General features: G+C 48.1%; 1 protein-coding gene across 4 annotated transcripts in view; it reads right to left on the bottom strand.

Annotated features, from left to right (window-relative positions):
- Positions 1 to 15456, bottom strand: part of RALY (RALY heterogeneous nuclear ribonucleoprotein) — a 109880-nt gene that overhangs the window by 67602 nt on the left and 26822 nt on the right. For 3 of the 4 annotated variants that reach the window (XM_065691610.1, XM_065691612.1, XM_065691609.1), the window contains exon 2: positions 24 to 114. The exons of the other annotated variant lie outside the window; for it this stretch is intronic. The gene's annotated coding sequence lies outside the window, so the exon portion shown is untranslated. The remainder of the gene's footprint in view (positions 1 to 23; positions 115 to 15456) is intronic. 4 annotated transcript variants of the gene reach the window in all.

The raw sequence follows: 15456 nt of genomic DNA on the forward strand, positions 1-15456 counted from the left end.
CACCTCAAGACACAGTTACTCACCGGGACTGGTGTGGGCACTTGGGGTTTGTCAGTCCTTCCCGGCACCGGTCTGGGAGCAGGCGCAGCACCCCTCTATGGTCTCAGCTTCACCCTGCAAGAATCAGGACACAGAGGTTTTGGTGCCAGTGGTGGTAAGCAGATAAACCAGTACTTTCTAACCCTCAGCAGGGAAGGGTGCGCTGTACTGGAAAGACAAGCTGCCGGCTGGTTGTCTGCAAGGATCAGATCCAGGGCTTTCTGAGCTAAGACTCTGAGCTGCTTAGCAAGGAGCTCAACCCAGAGCAGACAGCCGGTTGTGTTCACAGGGCTCAGTGCTCGGGATAGCTGCTGAGGAGGTGGTCCAGGTTGGCTTAGGCATGAGAAATCCCACAGGAACTGCTGGACTTCGTGTTCATACTCGCAGAGAACAAGGTATCCAGCAGATAGGAGCAGGCGACAAGTACTGGTCATGATGGCTGGGATTTGTTCAGGGAAAATAGGGTTTCTTCAAGCTGAAACCCCTGAAAACAGGGTTTTCTTCAAGCCACAGTAAAGCAGAACATTTTTCATTGGTTTATTTTATTTTTTTTTCTGTTTTGAAAGTGAGAATTTTGGGTCGGGTTAAACAACCTCAAATTGAAACATTTTGTTGATGTTATTGAAATGTTCTGCTTTACGTCAGTTTCTTTAAGACCCCCAAGCTGCCAGGATAGCTCCTGGGACTTCAGTTTAAGGTGCTTTCCCTTCCCTGCCATGGGCTGAGACAGTCCATAGTTGATGGAAACTGGATCCAGGTCTCCATATCCCCGCTCCGGTGCCTAAGCCATTAACAAGATCGAGTGATTTAAAACTATTCCTTAAAATCAGCCTTCTCAGACTACTGATCTACAACAGAGGCAATAAATCACAGTGAGATTCCTGCTCTGCTTTCTCCAGTCTCCTCGAAACTGAGGATTCCCACCCCCTGCCTTCCAAGCAATGTCTCCCGTGTAACCATGGATCTTATCGAAAGAGGAATACTTTTTCCACCCTGTTCTGTGAACAGCTCTGGTATATGTGCTGATACATGCCTGACCCCATGGGGAGGGCAGGAGGGACAGTCAGGGCTCCTGCCAGTCATCATAAATGCTAGGGTGAATGGTTACAGTTCAGCCACCCAGCCTGCCAGGAGACACCTCCTTACTTAGAGGCTCAATTCAGTCTCAGCTATGCCACAGCACTGCAAAAGGTCAAACCAGAATGGGGCTTTTAATTATAACAGAGAAAGCACTAAAGAGAGAGAAATGAAGCACTGGGCTTCAACCAACAATGAGGTCACGCTATCTAGTGAGCTGAGCAGAGGTGACACACCGGCTTCACAGCAGAAGCCTCTGCACATTGATGATCCATCCTGCACAGGGTTTCAAAGCCCTGCGTGAAGAGGCCACCACAGTGACAAAGGGTAAATGCAGGGGACACTGCCTCATGGCCAACATTTCCATCATCCAAAACCACAACAGAACTTCCCAGTGCTGTTTCCTCAATTCCCACCCCTTTAAATGGACCCATCAGTCGAGTTAATTGAGCTTCTCCAGAGATCTGGTAGCATCTCTCAGAAGTTCAACTGAGTATCAGAAGTGCTGCAATCAACGACGAGTGCAGCAATGCCATGAGAATGGGCCTTCATGCAGGAGAGATGCAAAACAAGGGAGAGAATAAGTGAAACTCAAGATCAAACCAAGTCTGAACAGAGCCCCTTAACATCAGCTCTCAGAGACAGTAAGGGATATGGAAAAGCAAATGGCTCATGGCCTGCTCTAATCATACCTGCTGGAGACCTGGAGGCTATAAGCCCGCTTATCTTGCTCCTAAAGCCTTCTCCTGATGATAACAACAACTCAAAAGTGTGCAAAGGTAGGGGAAATATGGGGGGGAAGATGGACATGGTGCATCAAAGAGCATCTGAGTCCTACTCTTGGCTCCACTGTGCAGCACTTTGAGACCAAGCGCCAAATTAATGCATCTCTTTGTGTCCCTTGGGATGTTAAACTAGACCTAGGTGAGATTTACAAAGTTGACTGACAGCCTGAAGTAGAAGTTGTACAGGGGGTGGCATTGAAAAACCTCACCATTAGCAAGATCAAGGGAGCTAAAACAGGGAAGTCCACCTCTGCTGCTCTGTAATCCCTCTTTTTCCTTTCGACATGAAAGACCAAACTGTCCTGCTCTCATACTCAGTTCCTCTTTATTGCATGAGTCCTACCAGATTGAGGCAGCAGGAGCAGCAGACTCCAGCCCTTGCAAGGCTGGAGTCAATCACTGGAGTGCACCACGCTGTGATTTTTCTAGAATCACTTCAACCCACAATGCACAAAGTGAAGGAGGAAGGAGGAAAGTACCCTGCCAAAACACAACATCTTTCAAACAAAGTAACTGCACTAAAACGTGCTGCTTTATTTGCACTCTGGGCTCCCAAAGCATTTCCCTTCTCTCCCTGAATGATAACAGGCATAAAAATTAAATATAAATTCTCCAACAGAAAGCGAAACACACTGAAGGGTAATAAATCACAGGGGCTGGATGGCATTCAGAGGAAGTTGGGGGAAGGCATAAAGGATGAAATAGTGCAGATACTGGCTAAGATATATCATAGACCCTTAAAAACCCAAGACTCATCCTCAGGGCAGGGGACTGGACACACTGGGCTGAATGTTGATGAAGCAGCAAAGGAAGCTGCCCGGTGAAGCAGTGGGGTTAGAACGTGGTGCTCATGGTCTAGCGGAGCTCAGAGCACAGCAAATGTCACCCCAGCACCAGACTTGCAGCCTCCCTGCCGTGCAGAGTTGAAGACCCTAATGAAAACATCTTCTGATTTCCCCAAAGCCACAATTCTGCACCAGTTGCTAACAGCCAAGGGCAGGAGGCCTGGAAACAGAAAATCTGTTGTACGGGTTTCTAACTTATTTTGTACAGAACAAGAGATGCTTCCTTGCTCACCCAAAGGGCCAGCAGGGATGTTCCCAAGGGACTGGTGCTGCTCGTCGTTCTCCTCAGGGCCACATACCAAACATGAGCCATTGCACTAGCACCAGCAGTGGGATCATCAGGGACTCCAGAAAAGGTAGAGGGACCAGCCCAGTGCTGCCATGGGGATAGGCACATTTCCAGACAGCAGCAGTCAGGGACTGGATGCTCTCTCATCTGACGGCCTGAGATTCTAACATCAGCATCTCCAGTAACCCAAAACACTCCCCAGGGCACCACACAGAAGCACGATACTCTGGAAACACCACACATCAGCACTGATTTTCTTCTAAATCACCTCTAATTTAATTCTGCAGGCACCTCCTACTTCATTAAACTTAAAGATCTTGCTCTCCAGGGGTTTCCTCCTCAACTGGGACAGGAAATGAAGAGTCAGAAAATGCAATTTAATTGGGGATGAAGCTTCATCTTTCCACTGCCTGTCATAATTACGTGTCATTTAAAACCAAGCATGGAGCAGGTGTGAAACGGCACCAGCTCTGTGTGCACGCAGAAAACGTTGACACCAGCAGAACGTCTCAACAAGAATCAGATGGTGTAACTTGAAAACTCGCTTTGGGTGCTTCCTTCCTTTGTTCCCTCAAACTTCTAAGGAAAAAATCCTTTTGGAATGGGAGAGAAGAAATGGCATCATTCAGCAATGAAACATGTTTGTCAAGTTAACACTGAGGGTTTCAGTCAACCTTCTGCCCAGAGCAGAATCAAATAAGAGCAAGGAGGGCTGTGTATATGGGTTATGCTGCTTGTTACAAGGGAAAGGAGGCCTGGAATTCATCCTTTGAGCTGCTAGTGAGTCCCCACGGGATTTAGGGCTGCTTCCCAAACCAGCTTTCTCCACAGAGGCTTTTCCATCTGAGGAAAGCCAAAATCCGAATCATCACATGTATCCCTCTATGCTGAGATCTTGTCGGGCATGGGCTTTCCATGAGAGCTTGGAGCTGCTTGTGCCTCAGCCTCTCTTCTACACAAATCCCCTTCCAAAATCTGCATGTGGGAATTCCACCGGAGCACTAGGAGAGGCCACCATGGAACATGGAGAAACCAAGCCATTCCACCTCAAAACAAACACAGAGCAGCTCAGCTCGGAGCACGAGCGTTCCCAGGCTCCTTTGTCTGCTTGCTTGGTCTGACAGGACTGCGCACTCCTCCTGAAAATGAGATGCCTGAAACTCGAGGCAGAGCAGAGATGTCTGCGCTTTTGTGCTTTTCTGGCTGTTATCACTAACACTCGGGATTTAAATAGCTCGTATTTTTCTAACAAGTGTCTTTTCCATACTTCCAACCACGGGAGATAAAATAGGATGAACTCCATTTAACTGATGCACTTTAATTTGTTGCCTGTGGTTGTCAAAGCCCTGCACTTACATTCTGATGCAAATTCACGGCCTTTCAGCTTAAGCAATATGTCAGTTTGGCTTTAGTCTTCGAGTCATCCTTTAATGTCATGTTTTCTCCCCAGTGAATCAATATTCAGATCCTCTAATTGGAATTTCTTTGCTCATTCAACCTTGGGCTAGGTTTGTTTAGCAGCAGAAGCATCAGACACTCTTACTGACTGAATCAGAGGAGCCGAACTTGGCACAGTAGCTTTTAGGCAGAGATGGGATCAGGGATGGGTCAGTTTTCCTGTTCCACTTCACGGGGCAAAGATACAGGTCACCATTGTTTCTAATTTTAAACCACAACATCTCCATCTTCTGGCTGTAAGTTCTCTCCTGCTGTCAAAAGGTCACCAGGCCAACTGGGAAGGTATGTTTCACAGCCCTGCTAACCCAGAGGCACCTTACAGAACAGATGGAACAGATCAGGGGCCAGCAGCACTGCAGGTGAGTGAAGCGTTGCAGGCAGACCTGGCCTTTAAGGTACCAACCAGAAAGAAGACAGACAGAGAGAGCTGGACTGGGTCAGCCTGGAGAAGAGAAGGCTCCTGAAGGGGAGACCTGAGAGCAGCTCCAGTGCCTGAAGGGGCTGCAGGAAACCTGGAGAGGAGCTTGGGACAAGGGCCTGTAGGGACAGGCCAAGGGGAATGGCTTGAACCTGCCCGAGGGGAGACTGAGCTGAGCTCTTAGGCAGAAGCTCTTCCCTGGGAGGGTGCTGAGGCGCTGGCACAGGCTGCCCAGAGAAGCTGTGGCTGCCCCATCCCTGGCAGTGCTCAAGGCCAGGTTGGACACAGGGGCTTGGAGCAAGCTGCTCCAGTGGAAGGGGTCCCTGCCCGTGGCAGGGGTTGGAGCTGGAGGAGCTCTAAGCTCCCTTCCAACACAAACCAGTCTGAGATTCTATGACCTGCAGCTATCAATAAAGAATGTGCAGCAAGGTGATGATCCCATGCTCAGCTCAGGATCTTCTCCCATCACCTGCTGCCAGTTGTCAGCAGTAAATATTTCTATGGAACTGCAGATGTCCAGCACTCTCCCTGAAACAACTTTCCCACTCCTCCTCCCTCAGTTTATTTTACCATGTGGACTGATGAAATCCACCGCCGACGGATGGACCTCCACTGACCATCCTTCTTTAAATTAACCAGGAATTGCAAACTGGCCCCAGGTCTGCAACATGAACACAGGCATCTCCTGGAGCCTGAGCTGCTTCTCTCTCCATTGCTGGCCCAGCACTGACACTGCCTGTGGCAGGGGACAGAGCAACTCCAGACCCATGCCAGCCTCCAGACATGCCCCTTGGGAACCTGGGACAACCCCAACATGGAAACAGAATGAAAAGCATCTCAATATCTCTGGCCAGCCACAGCTCATCCCATCTGTAAAACATAGAGGGCCCAGCTACCAGGGCAAGAGGTGCCTGCTGACGCACCCAGAGATAGAAGTGGAAAGGAAACCCTAAACTGCCTGTCAAAACTTCAGTAGGAGAGATAAGTGCTTTATACACATTTATCCCCACACCCAATTATCAGCTCAGTTTAGCGTTTGAGTTTACATAGCTCTGGTCCAGCAGACCTGCTGTTGTTCTGCCTCTCTAGCTCTTTTATGTATGTGTGATCCAGTCCCTAAATCATTCTTAATAGCTTCTTTACTCGCGTGCCCTCCTGTCTAATTCCAGCACAAGGCAAGGCAGAGATATGAAAAAGCTGACATTTCTCTTTTGAGTAATTTGCAGTGGATTTCTTGCCTGCTTGATGTAGTCATTTTGTTCCCTGCGCTGATGTGACATTAATTATTGTTAAATATTCTTATCTGTTACATTCAGCTCTGTTTAGATAAAGGTCAGTGCATGAACCCCTGACAGTGCTTGCCGCTGCCATGTTCTAAAGCCAATTTGTCATTCTCTCCCTTCAATACCTTCAGTGTAGTTTCAGTCCATTTTTTCCCATTAATTCAGGCACAGTAGAGAGCCATTAAAAAATGCAAAATATCTCAGCTGTTCAGACTGGCACTTGGACAGGAAATTATTAGCTTGGGTAGCACCAGTTGCACAGGGAGGTCAGGTAATAGCTCCCCTGAAAATCCAGCAGCAGCCTCTTGCTAAGGATCTGCATGGCTGTCCCTGCAAAATAAATACGTATTTCTGCTTTAATTGAAAACCAGCTAACCTTGTGTACCCTGCAATGCCTTCTCTCAGCCTGGTTTGCAGAGGGATAACAAAAGCCCACAACACCCTCTCTTGGCAGAGGACAAGAAGGGCAAGCTCAAGCCATCGCCACCAAACCTGCAAGATCAGAATGTGATGGCGCGATCCATCTGCCTGGGACCTGAGGAACAGCTGGACTCGCATGAACCCAATTGCACTGAGTAAAACCTACGCCTGCATCTGCTCAGTCTTGCTTTCTATCTCTCTGACTGAATAATCCCTGTGTGTCACTTCCCACGATGGCACTTGCGGCGTGGGGATAAGGATGCCGGGGCACCCTGGCTGGGACTCGCTCCATCACCCTGTACCCTGCCTGCTTTGGGACACCTCAATGGGCCAAAACAGCACCTCTGTAATATTACAGGTACATATTACGAGCATGGGCACAGCAGGCTAGCAAGCTGACAGAAAGCAGCCTGTCAGCTTGAACGGCTCCCTCCCAGGGTACAAGGTGATCATATGGTCTTTCAGGGACACTCATCAGTGTGGCACAAACAGGCCTCAGGACACTGAGTCTGCACCAGCGGAGGGCAGGGAGCTGACACAATTCCCAGGGCATCTTATACCAGTAGCCACTGGGACAAGGAATGGGGCTGGCAGCCCCCAGTGCCTTATAGACCTGTTTTACTGCTCGGCTGAAGCTCGTGCGCTTTTATGCCTCCATCCAGCAAAGTGCTTCAGCATGTACTTAACTCCAAGCCCACAAATAGCCTTAATTCCATCGAGGGAGCCATTCAGCTGCTTAAATTGAAGTCCATGCCTAAGCGAGCACCTGAGTAAGGACTTTGGTGCAGAAACAGGGAGCAACGAGGATGGTGAGGAGCTGAGCCTGCAGCCCCACCAAGCCGGTGATGAGAACTGGGATGGAGATGCTCAGACAGGGCAGGGAGGTCCAAAAGCAGGACTAGGAAGATGCAAGGGCTGAGAGGGTGGATTCTGGTACATGAGTCCAGAAGGACGCAAAGGTGGATTTAGCATGACTGAAACTGACATAAAATAAACATGTGCTCATTCCAGCACTTGCCAAATGGAAGAACATTTGATCATTTATTCAAAGTGACATTTCATTCTGCATTGTGCTAGATCATTTTGGGCTTTTAAATAAAGGAGAATAAACTCCTAAACTCATCCCCCTCTCAGTAGAATATAAAGAAACACTGCATTTTGCTGCATGTAATCAAATGGGTTTTTTTTTGTTCCTCCATTTCTTTGTATATGAACGAGATAAAAGATAGAAGGAAAAATCACACTGGGCCCCCTCAGTGCTAGGCTCAAGAAGGAAAGCACGGTTCACACTGGTCCCTGCACGTGCAGTCCTGGATGAGCACACACACCATGATTCCTGCTCCATGCAGACCTGCGGATACTCGGACATGTACTAAAGGAGACACGTGCAGTGCAGAAGCCCCTGCACTGAACAGTTTCAGTCTGTACCTGACCCTTGGGTCCTTGCTTTGTGACCACAGACCACTCTGCACTCAAAGGCTCCTCTGCCTTATGTCACTCCATCTCATGTAAGTGCCTTCCTCATCCTTTCACAATGACTCTTATTCAGCACAACCATCAATAAGCTCCCGGGCAAGAGGATATTCACGTCTCAGGTCCTCAGCTCAGCTACACCGGTACAAGTGGGAAGAAACCGCACTGCCACCCTCTCCTTTTCTAAATCGGGACACAGAGAAGGGCGAGAGCTGGCTTCACGCGTTCAGGAAGGTATGAGAAAACGCAGGTCCCCTCCGGCTGTGGGGACAGGATGTTCTGCAGCTAAAAATACAGAGACAAGACAAGAAGTCAAGGCTAGCAAGAGGCATTGGTAGGGTGACCGAAGACAGAAAGACAGCTTGTTTGTTTATATAGCCAGTGACTGTCCAAGAAGAGAGGCTGAAACCTCCACACATGCTGCCTGCGTGACAGACAGGCTCCTACCAGCTGTAGGAGTCCAATTTCTCATGCTAACACAGGGGTTCCCTTTCTCTTCCCTCTTTGCAGGCTCACACCTTTCATTCAATTAATTTTAGCTGCTGCACAAAGCAGGGTAACGCACAGGAACAGAGGGGAATGACAAGGGATGGAAATCCCTGCTCTGGTAAAGGCTCTCCCCCTTCCCACCACATTAGGGAGCTCGGGATCCAGGTGTCATCAGGTTCATACTCAAACTGTGCGGAGTTTCTGGGATCCAAGAAGAAAATCTCTCCTAGAGGCTGTATCTTGAGGTGGGTGGGAGATGCCCTACACTGGTGCAGGGTTGGGCTGCTCTGTGCTGCCCAAAGTGCTCCCACCGTGCCTTCCTCATGGGTCCTGCCCTACACCAGACACAGGCATCTGCTGCAGATGAGTTTTGGTTCTTTATCAGCCCAAAGGGCCAGAGCTCCAGGGACAAGGTCCATTGCTAAAAGCAGCAGGATACAATTTCATGGTGGCACGGCTGGCAAGTGGCAGCCCTAAAGAACAGCCCACTCTAGAACAGCCATGTCCCATGGCTACCGCTCAACCAGCCCGTGGATGGCCACAGTTGATAAGACACAAGCATCAATCACACAGGAATGAAGCATCCTTCAAAACCTGAGCAAGAGGAGCAGCCAGGCCATGCAGCTTCCCTGCCAGGACAATCTTGGCTGCACCACAAATCCTTCACTACAAAAGGGCAGAAAGATGCAAATATGCCTGAAGGAATATTCTGCTGCATTTGGGACAGCATCTCTCAAGTACTGACTTCCCTGCAATAGCTGCTGCATATGTAACTGTATACCAGTATCCCAGTGCATATCAGGCCTGACACTGAAGTTCATCTAGGGTGGAAGCTGTGGTCTGTAAAGCTTTCTTCTGTTTTTTCCACCAATTTCCAAGTTTGAGAAAAATGCTGCAAAAGGCTATGATAAGATTCAGGTTTTCTCAGCCTGATTTTGCTCCTGTCTTGCTGTTAGAGGAGTCTGGGTAATCACAAGGAAAGCCCAAGAACAGATGAGACCCAGGGGGTTGCTGCTTGGCAGAGTCCTCTCCTCCAATAACACCTGCAAAGTTTCATTTACCAAGGTTAAGCAGCGCTGTGCCAGAGCCCAGCGGGTGTTGGGAAGCAGCAGCTGGGGCTGCAGGGAAGAAGAGGCATCCTGCTCACTGTCAGCATCATTTAGAACAGCAAACTCTGAGCTAAGAGGACTCGAGATGCTCTCAGAAGTCTGGCCATAAAAGCAGCAAAGGGTCCTGCTGAATGGAGCAGTGCATCAACAGCCAGGGGATGGACAGGGTATAATTTATTACCCGTGACAGACATGAAGGATTTAACAACAGCCAGGCGCAAGTGATGCAGAGGACTGAAGACCTTCTGCTGGTGGCTGAACCCTCTGACACCTTTCTGTAATGAGGCATGTGTCCTTTCCACAAGCTTTGAGGCCAGCAGAAAAGAAATCAATGAAACTTCTCTATGCCCTGAGAAGACATCAGGTCAACCCTTTCTTATGGGCCACCTCCATTGGAAAACCAGGCACAGCCTTCGTATCTCCACAGTGAAGTGTCCTCTGCAGAATGCTTGGGTGTTACAACACATGGGGGGCAGGTCCTGCTGGGGTGATGCTCAGCTGGGGTGCAAGGTATACAAGAGTTGGGGGCCACAAGAGCTGTGGACCAAGAGGTCACAGCATGTGTTGGTGCCAGTGTGCCAGCTCCCAGGGCTGGGACCCATCCCTCTCTGCAGCAAGAGGAATGGCATAACACGAGCCTGTAAGCTCAAGCATCAGATTTTTGGCAGGGAGAGCATCTCCTCTGTCCCCTAAGTCACAGCTGGATGTGCCATTTGTAGCAAACCCTCCTTGTATGCTGTGTATCACCTCCCACCCAAATCCTGATGGGCTTTTGAATCCAGAGACTGCCAGGCCTCCCTTCCCTTCCCACTTGAGCTGTGTGGCGGCAATCAGCACATATCCACATCCCAAGTCAAACATGCATCCCCAGTTCAACTCAGGTCAGGATACAGTGATCCATATCACATTTTAATTCAGGTTCCAGAACTAATGCTTGCCAAAATGTCACGAGTGCTTCTGCGACAAATATTTGACGTCTCATCCCAAAAATACTTCTAATTGCAATGCCTCAGAGGGCTTTTCCAAGGGAACTGCAGAAACACAGAGCTGGGATGCAGCAAGCTAAGGGCTGTGCAACACCACTAGAGCAAGTGGTCCAGAGGTCCACCAAATAACTGCAGGTACATCAGAAACAAACCCCTGGGAACACACATACCATGTATTTAAGTAAAGAAACAAGAAGGAGGGTTTCCTTTCCTGCTTGCAAGTTAAAATGGTTGCAGCCATTAGAGTTCAGCTCCTCTCAGCCGACGTAAATGAGCAAAATGCTGACACCAAGACGAACAGACATAAAAACCACCACGGGAGCACCACAAGGAGCCTCTGAAACCCACGATATGCCAGGCTAAGCTTTCCATACAAGGCTCTTCAATTCAATTTGCCTTACTTCATTAACCTCAATGGATTTACACCCGAGACCATCACTGAAAAAAATCAATTATCTATCTATTTAACCTCACTGCCCTGATATTATTCCCTCTGTCCCATATTTGGCTCTCCTCTGACATCTGAATTTTTGCAGACCTGACAGATTTGGGTGCAGTCTCCATGCTGCAAGACAAAATTCCTCCTGCATTCACCAAGGCAAGGAAAGGATAAAGCCATTTTTACAAGAGTGATTTCAGCAGTAAAGTACTGCACCAAGTACCAGGCTTGGGGCAACCTGCTCTAGTGGAAGGTGTCCCTGCCTGTGGCAGGGGCTTGGAACTGGATGAGCTTGAAGGTCCCTTCCAACCCAAACCAGTCTGGTATTCTATGAAAAATATTACTAGACAATCCCAGACCTCTAAGTGCAGCCGTTCCCTCTATAACTTGTACTCGACTGCATGGATTAAGGTTTGTGCCTTGCTCCAAGAAACCATTTCTTCCTGATCGGAATGCCGCTGGAGCTCCTGTAACAGCAGGCACTGCATTAGAGCTGAAAGGAAGAATCAATAGACCAGAGCATCAGTTAGCAGAGGCCTGACAAGCTGCCTGGCACCCAGACAGTGCAGCTGGTGCTGGTTTTCTGCTCACTGCGGTGGTTCTGTGCTTCTACCTCACTGCTGATGGCAGACACCTTGCAGGAAAAGCGGGTCTGAGAAGTTTTACACAACAGGGTTTCATCAGACCGGTGCCATCCACTCCTGACTTTGGTGCACTGAAAGACACAGGAGGAAAGATCTTCAGTGTGGGATAAATAATTGCTTGGGCTGCTTTGGTCTTTGAGAACAGACCAGATCAGGTAGAGCTGACATGAAAATCAAGCAAAGACACCTCTGCTGCCCTACCACCACTGAGCTTCAGACACAAAATCCACTAAAACCCAACTCAGTGGCCACCTGAAAGCTTGGTCCAGGTGCAAGACCACAGTTCCCCAAAGCCTTGGCCAGCTGGGAAAGTCCTTTCTCATCCTCATCTCACACAGACACCTCTTGAGAGCCCCCGTACAAGAGAACCAGCATTTCTAACACAGCTGCATGAGACTCAGCTTGGCTGTGTAGACCTCCCGGGGGTGCCCACACGAGCTGGTGCTTGCACAGCTCCAAGCCAGGGAGGCAGATATTAATTCTGTACTAAATTTGGTGGGTTGCTGTACACAAGCAATTGCTTTTTTTTTTTGTTTTTAATGAAATGGGTGTATCATTATGATTAGGCACAGTCGTTACATTCAGCCTTTAATTAGATTTGTGTAATTAGAAAGTCACTGAGTTATTTCACATAGTGGAACAAATATTGCTTGGATGGGATTATAGAAGACATCGACACAGATTTCTCTGTAGCTCCCAGAGCTGTCTGATAATCTGAAACAAATGACATCTTCGATTTTAAGACCTTCTCAAGGTGTGCAGAATGCTTAACTTCTGGCAGGTTTTTCATGGCTAAGAGGCAGAAATCAGGCAACAGCAAGTGGAAAATGTCATAACCAGTTCCTACTGCCATCTTCTCCTCCTGCTGAGATGATGATGCCCAACTAGGGTAACTGGGAGGTTGATGCTGCAGCTTCCAGTGTTGCACTGTAGGCATCAGCCCCAAACACCCGGCTGGACACACCACGATGTAAAGGGCCAGGAGGAAGAAAAGTCCCCAGGTCACTGCTGCAGCTTGGACACACAAACAGAACGTTCATATACCAAATACAGTGAAGGTCACTTGGAGAAAGCCTGACGTATCAGAAGGCTTTCCCAAGGGACCAAACAGACCCATACAACTCAGATCCAGTTCCACTGCTGCACCTGGGAAGCATCAACAGGAGGCATCAAGCAAGCTGATTGCTTGGTTTTGGCTTGTTTATCCCAGCAAACAAAAGCTGAGGGGTAAGACAGCTGCCTTCCACAGGGACAAGCATCAGGCCAGATGGAAAGTCATTCGAGCTAAAGGAGAGACTGCAACATGGAGAAACGGCTACAAGCTGGCTGTGAACAGGCTTAAGCAATAAAGCACTCAACTACCAGCACAGAGGGGCTGTGCTGATCCTCATCTCTTCTCCCAAGATAAAGCTGTTGGTTTGGGGTTATTTATGACCATTTATGAGACAGAAACAATAGACTACTCAACTTCAGGGCTCCCTTGCAGTTCTTCAAGCCAATGCCCAGTGTGCAGCAATGCAAGCGGCTGATCCAGCCATGCTTGCTTTGGTTGGTTGCTTTAGTCATCAGAGATAACTTCTAGTTTCTCCTCATTGTCATGCTGAACATTCAGCTAGAAGAAACACCTTTTGGAGTTTTAGTGACAGCACGCTTGTCCTGACCATGGGATGCAACAGGCATGAGGCTGCCATATAAGAACAAACGTTTTCACTTCTTTCTTTAGGTTTGAGCTAAGGAGACACACGTTCAGATGTCCTGGAACAGATCAAGCTTAAAACAAGTATTCACTGCAAGATTGCTACTGATATACAAGTAAGTTAGCCCTGCCAGCCAGGGGTTTCAAATAGATGGAAAAAAGAGGGGGGTTTCTTTTCACTTGGCTGGGTCTTACTATCTTATAGCATTAGTAATCAGAAAAGAAAAGGTAATTCCCCAAGGTCATTTGCACAATAGGTACCTTCCTCCTTCCATCAAATCCTATCGCCAAGATGGAAGAAAGAGGACATTTTTTCCAACAAATGTGGTATTTGCTTAAGGTCCATTCAGAGAGTGAACAGCTATTTACTCATACATATAAATGTATCTTGGAGCCTGTGTGTATGTCTATACATAAGAGAGCTCCCTCATGGCCTCCTGTCAGAAACATCTTATTACACTTCATCTCAGCATAGCCCTTCCAGAAGCAACCCCTCCTTAGAGCAATATTCTTCTCTTTCTCTTGTGGATCCCCAGGTACTACAGGCTAAATAAGTCAAAACAAAACCATTATAGTATAAAAAGTGTACCTAATCATTCTTCTTCGGACATACATGAACACACAGCTTTCCCCTACATCCATTCTTTCTGGAAGGAACACTTTTGATTTTGAAAAAGACTGCACCTCATCTTGTACCGACAGCAAATGCTGCTTGACTCAAATGGATTTTGCTTCCACATCTTCCCATGCACAGACATGGACAGAGTGTCCCTGCAGGAAAAAAGTCTGGTGATGCTACAAATCAAGTAGCCACATCATAAGTCCATTTTTCAGAGGCAGCACATGGTCTTCCTAGACATCTCCTCATGCTCTGCACCACAGCTGCTTTTAGCACTCCAGCCAGGGGGGGACACTGAAACCCAAAGTCATTTTAACTCACCCCAAGCATCTTGTGGCATAGCCAGGAGCAGAATCTGGACTCACCCCACAGCATCGCAGCATAGAAAAGTTCCACAAGCTCTTTCTCCTGTGATGGCTGCTGGCACATCCCTGCACCAAGCACCTGTAATGGGTGAAGTGTTCCCTGCACCTCAGAGAACACCAAAAGCACAAAGCATTCAGTAAAGCACCAGGAAAATGCTCTCCAATGAGGCTTGAGCCTGATGTTTTCCCAGTAGACTATTTTTACAGCTGGGGAAATCAAGCAAAGACAAGAAATGGCCCTCAGCCATGGAGTTTGCTACTGGCAAGAGAACAGCCAGATGTACTAGCACATTTACACACCACTGCCTTGCTACTCTGAGGAGTATCTGCACATTAAGTAACTTCTCCTACTTAAGCAAGGGATGGTGTAGCACAGCCAACGTGGCACAGCAAGGCTTTGCTTAGTGATGAGGTGGTCCACACCTTCTCCTGGAGTAGCCAAACAGCCCATACCTTCCGAGAAGATAACATCTACACTCTGGCTTGGCTCCAGCTGTGAGCGGCTATGGCAGGATTTGAACAAAGCCGTAAGAGATAAAGAAAGGCGTCTCTAACCAGTGGAGATGACAAAGCTTCTAAAATCAGAGCCTTCTCCTTCAGAGTTTTTCCGTTAAACTGCTTCTCAAGCAGCAGTGCTGGTGGGTGGGAAAAGGAGGAACCAGTTATACAAACAACTCACAGTGGTAAGAGCATTTGACTAAGGAGCACTTTAAAGAAAGTCCTTAACAAACATTTGAAGGACCCCTAATACATGTTTGCAGTCATGTCTGAAGCTAATTTAAACAAAATGTTTATTTGCACAACCAGGTGACAGCCAAAATCTTGCTTTCTTCCTCTTCTGCAGCGTTCCTTTATGTACATAGCCCCTGCTACTTAAATTCCTCCCAGTCCTGTTCATGGGAGTAGAACTTTTCCTCCCCACCTGCAAGCTTTCAGGCTTGAAGTGCTCATTGCAATCACAGCCCTGAGTGACTCTTAGAAACACTCTAACTTCTCAGGCCAATCACAAACAAGCAGCACAG

This window comes from Lathamus discolor, chromosome 11, assembly GCF_037157495.1.
Source record: "Lathamus discolor isolate bLatDis1 chromosome 11, bLatDis1.hap1, whole genome shotgun sequence".
Classification (NCBI taxonomy): domain Eukaryota; kingdom Metazoa; phylum Chordata; class Aves; order Psittaciformes; family Psittacidae; genus Lathamus; species Lathamus discolor.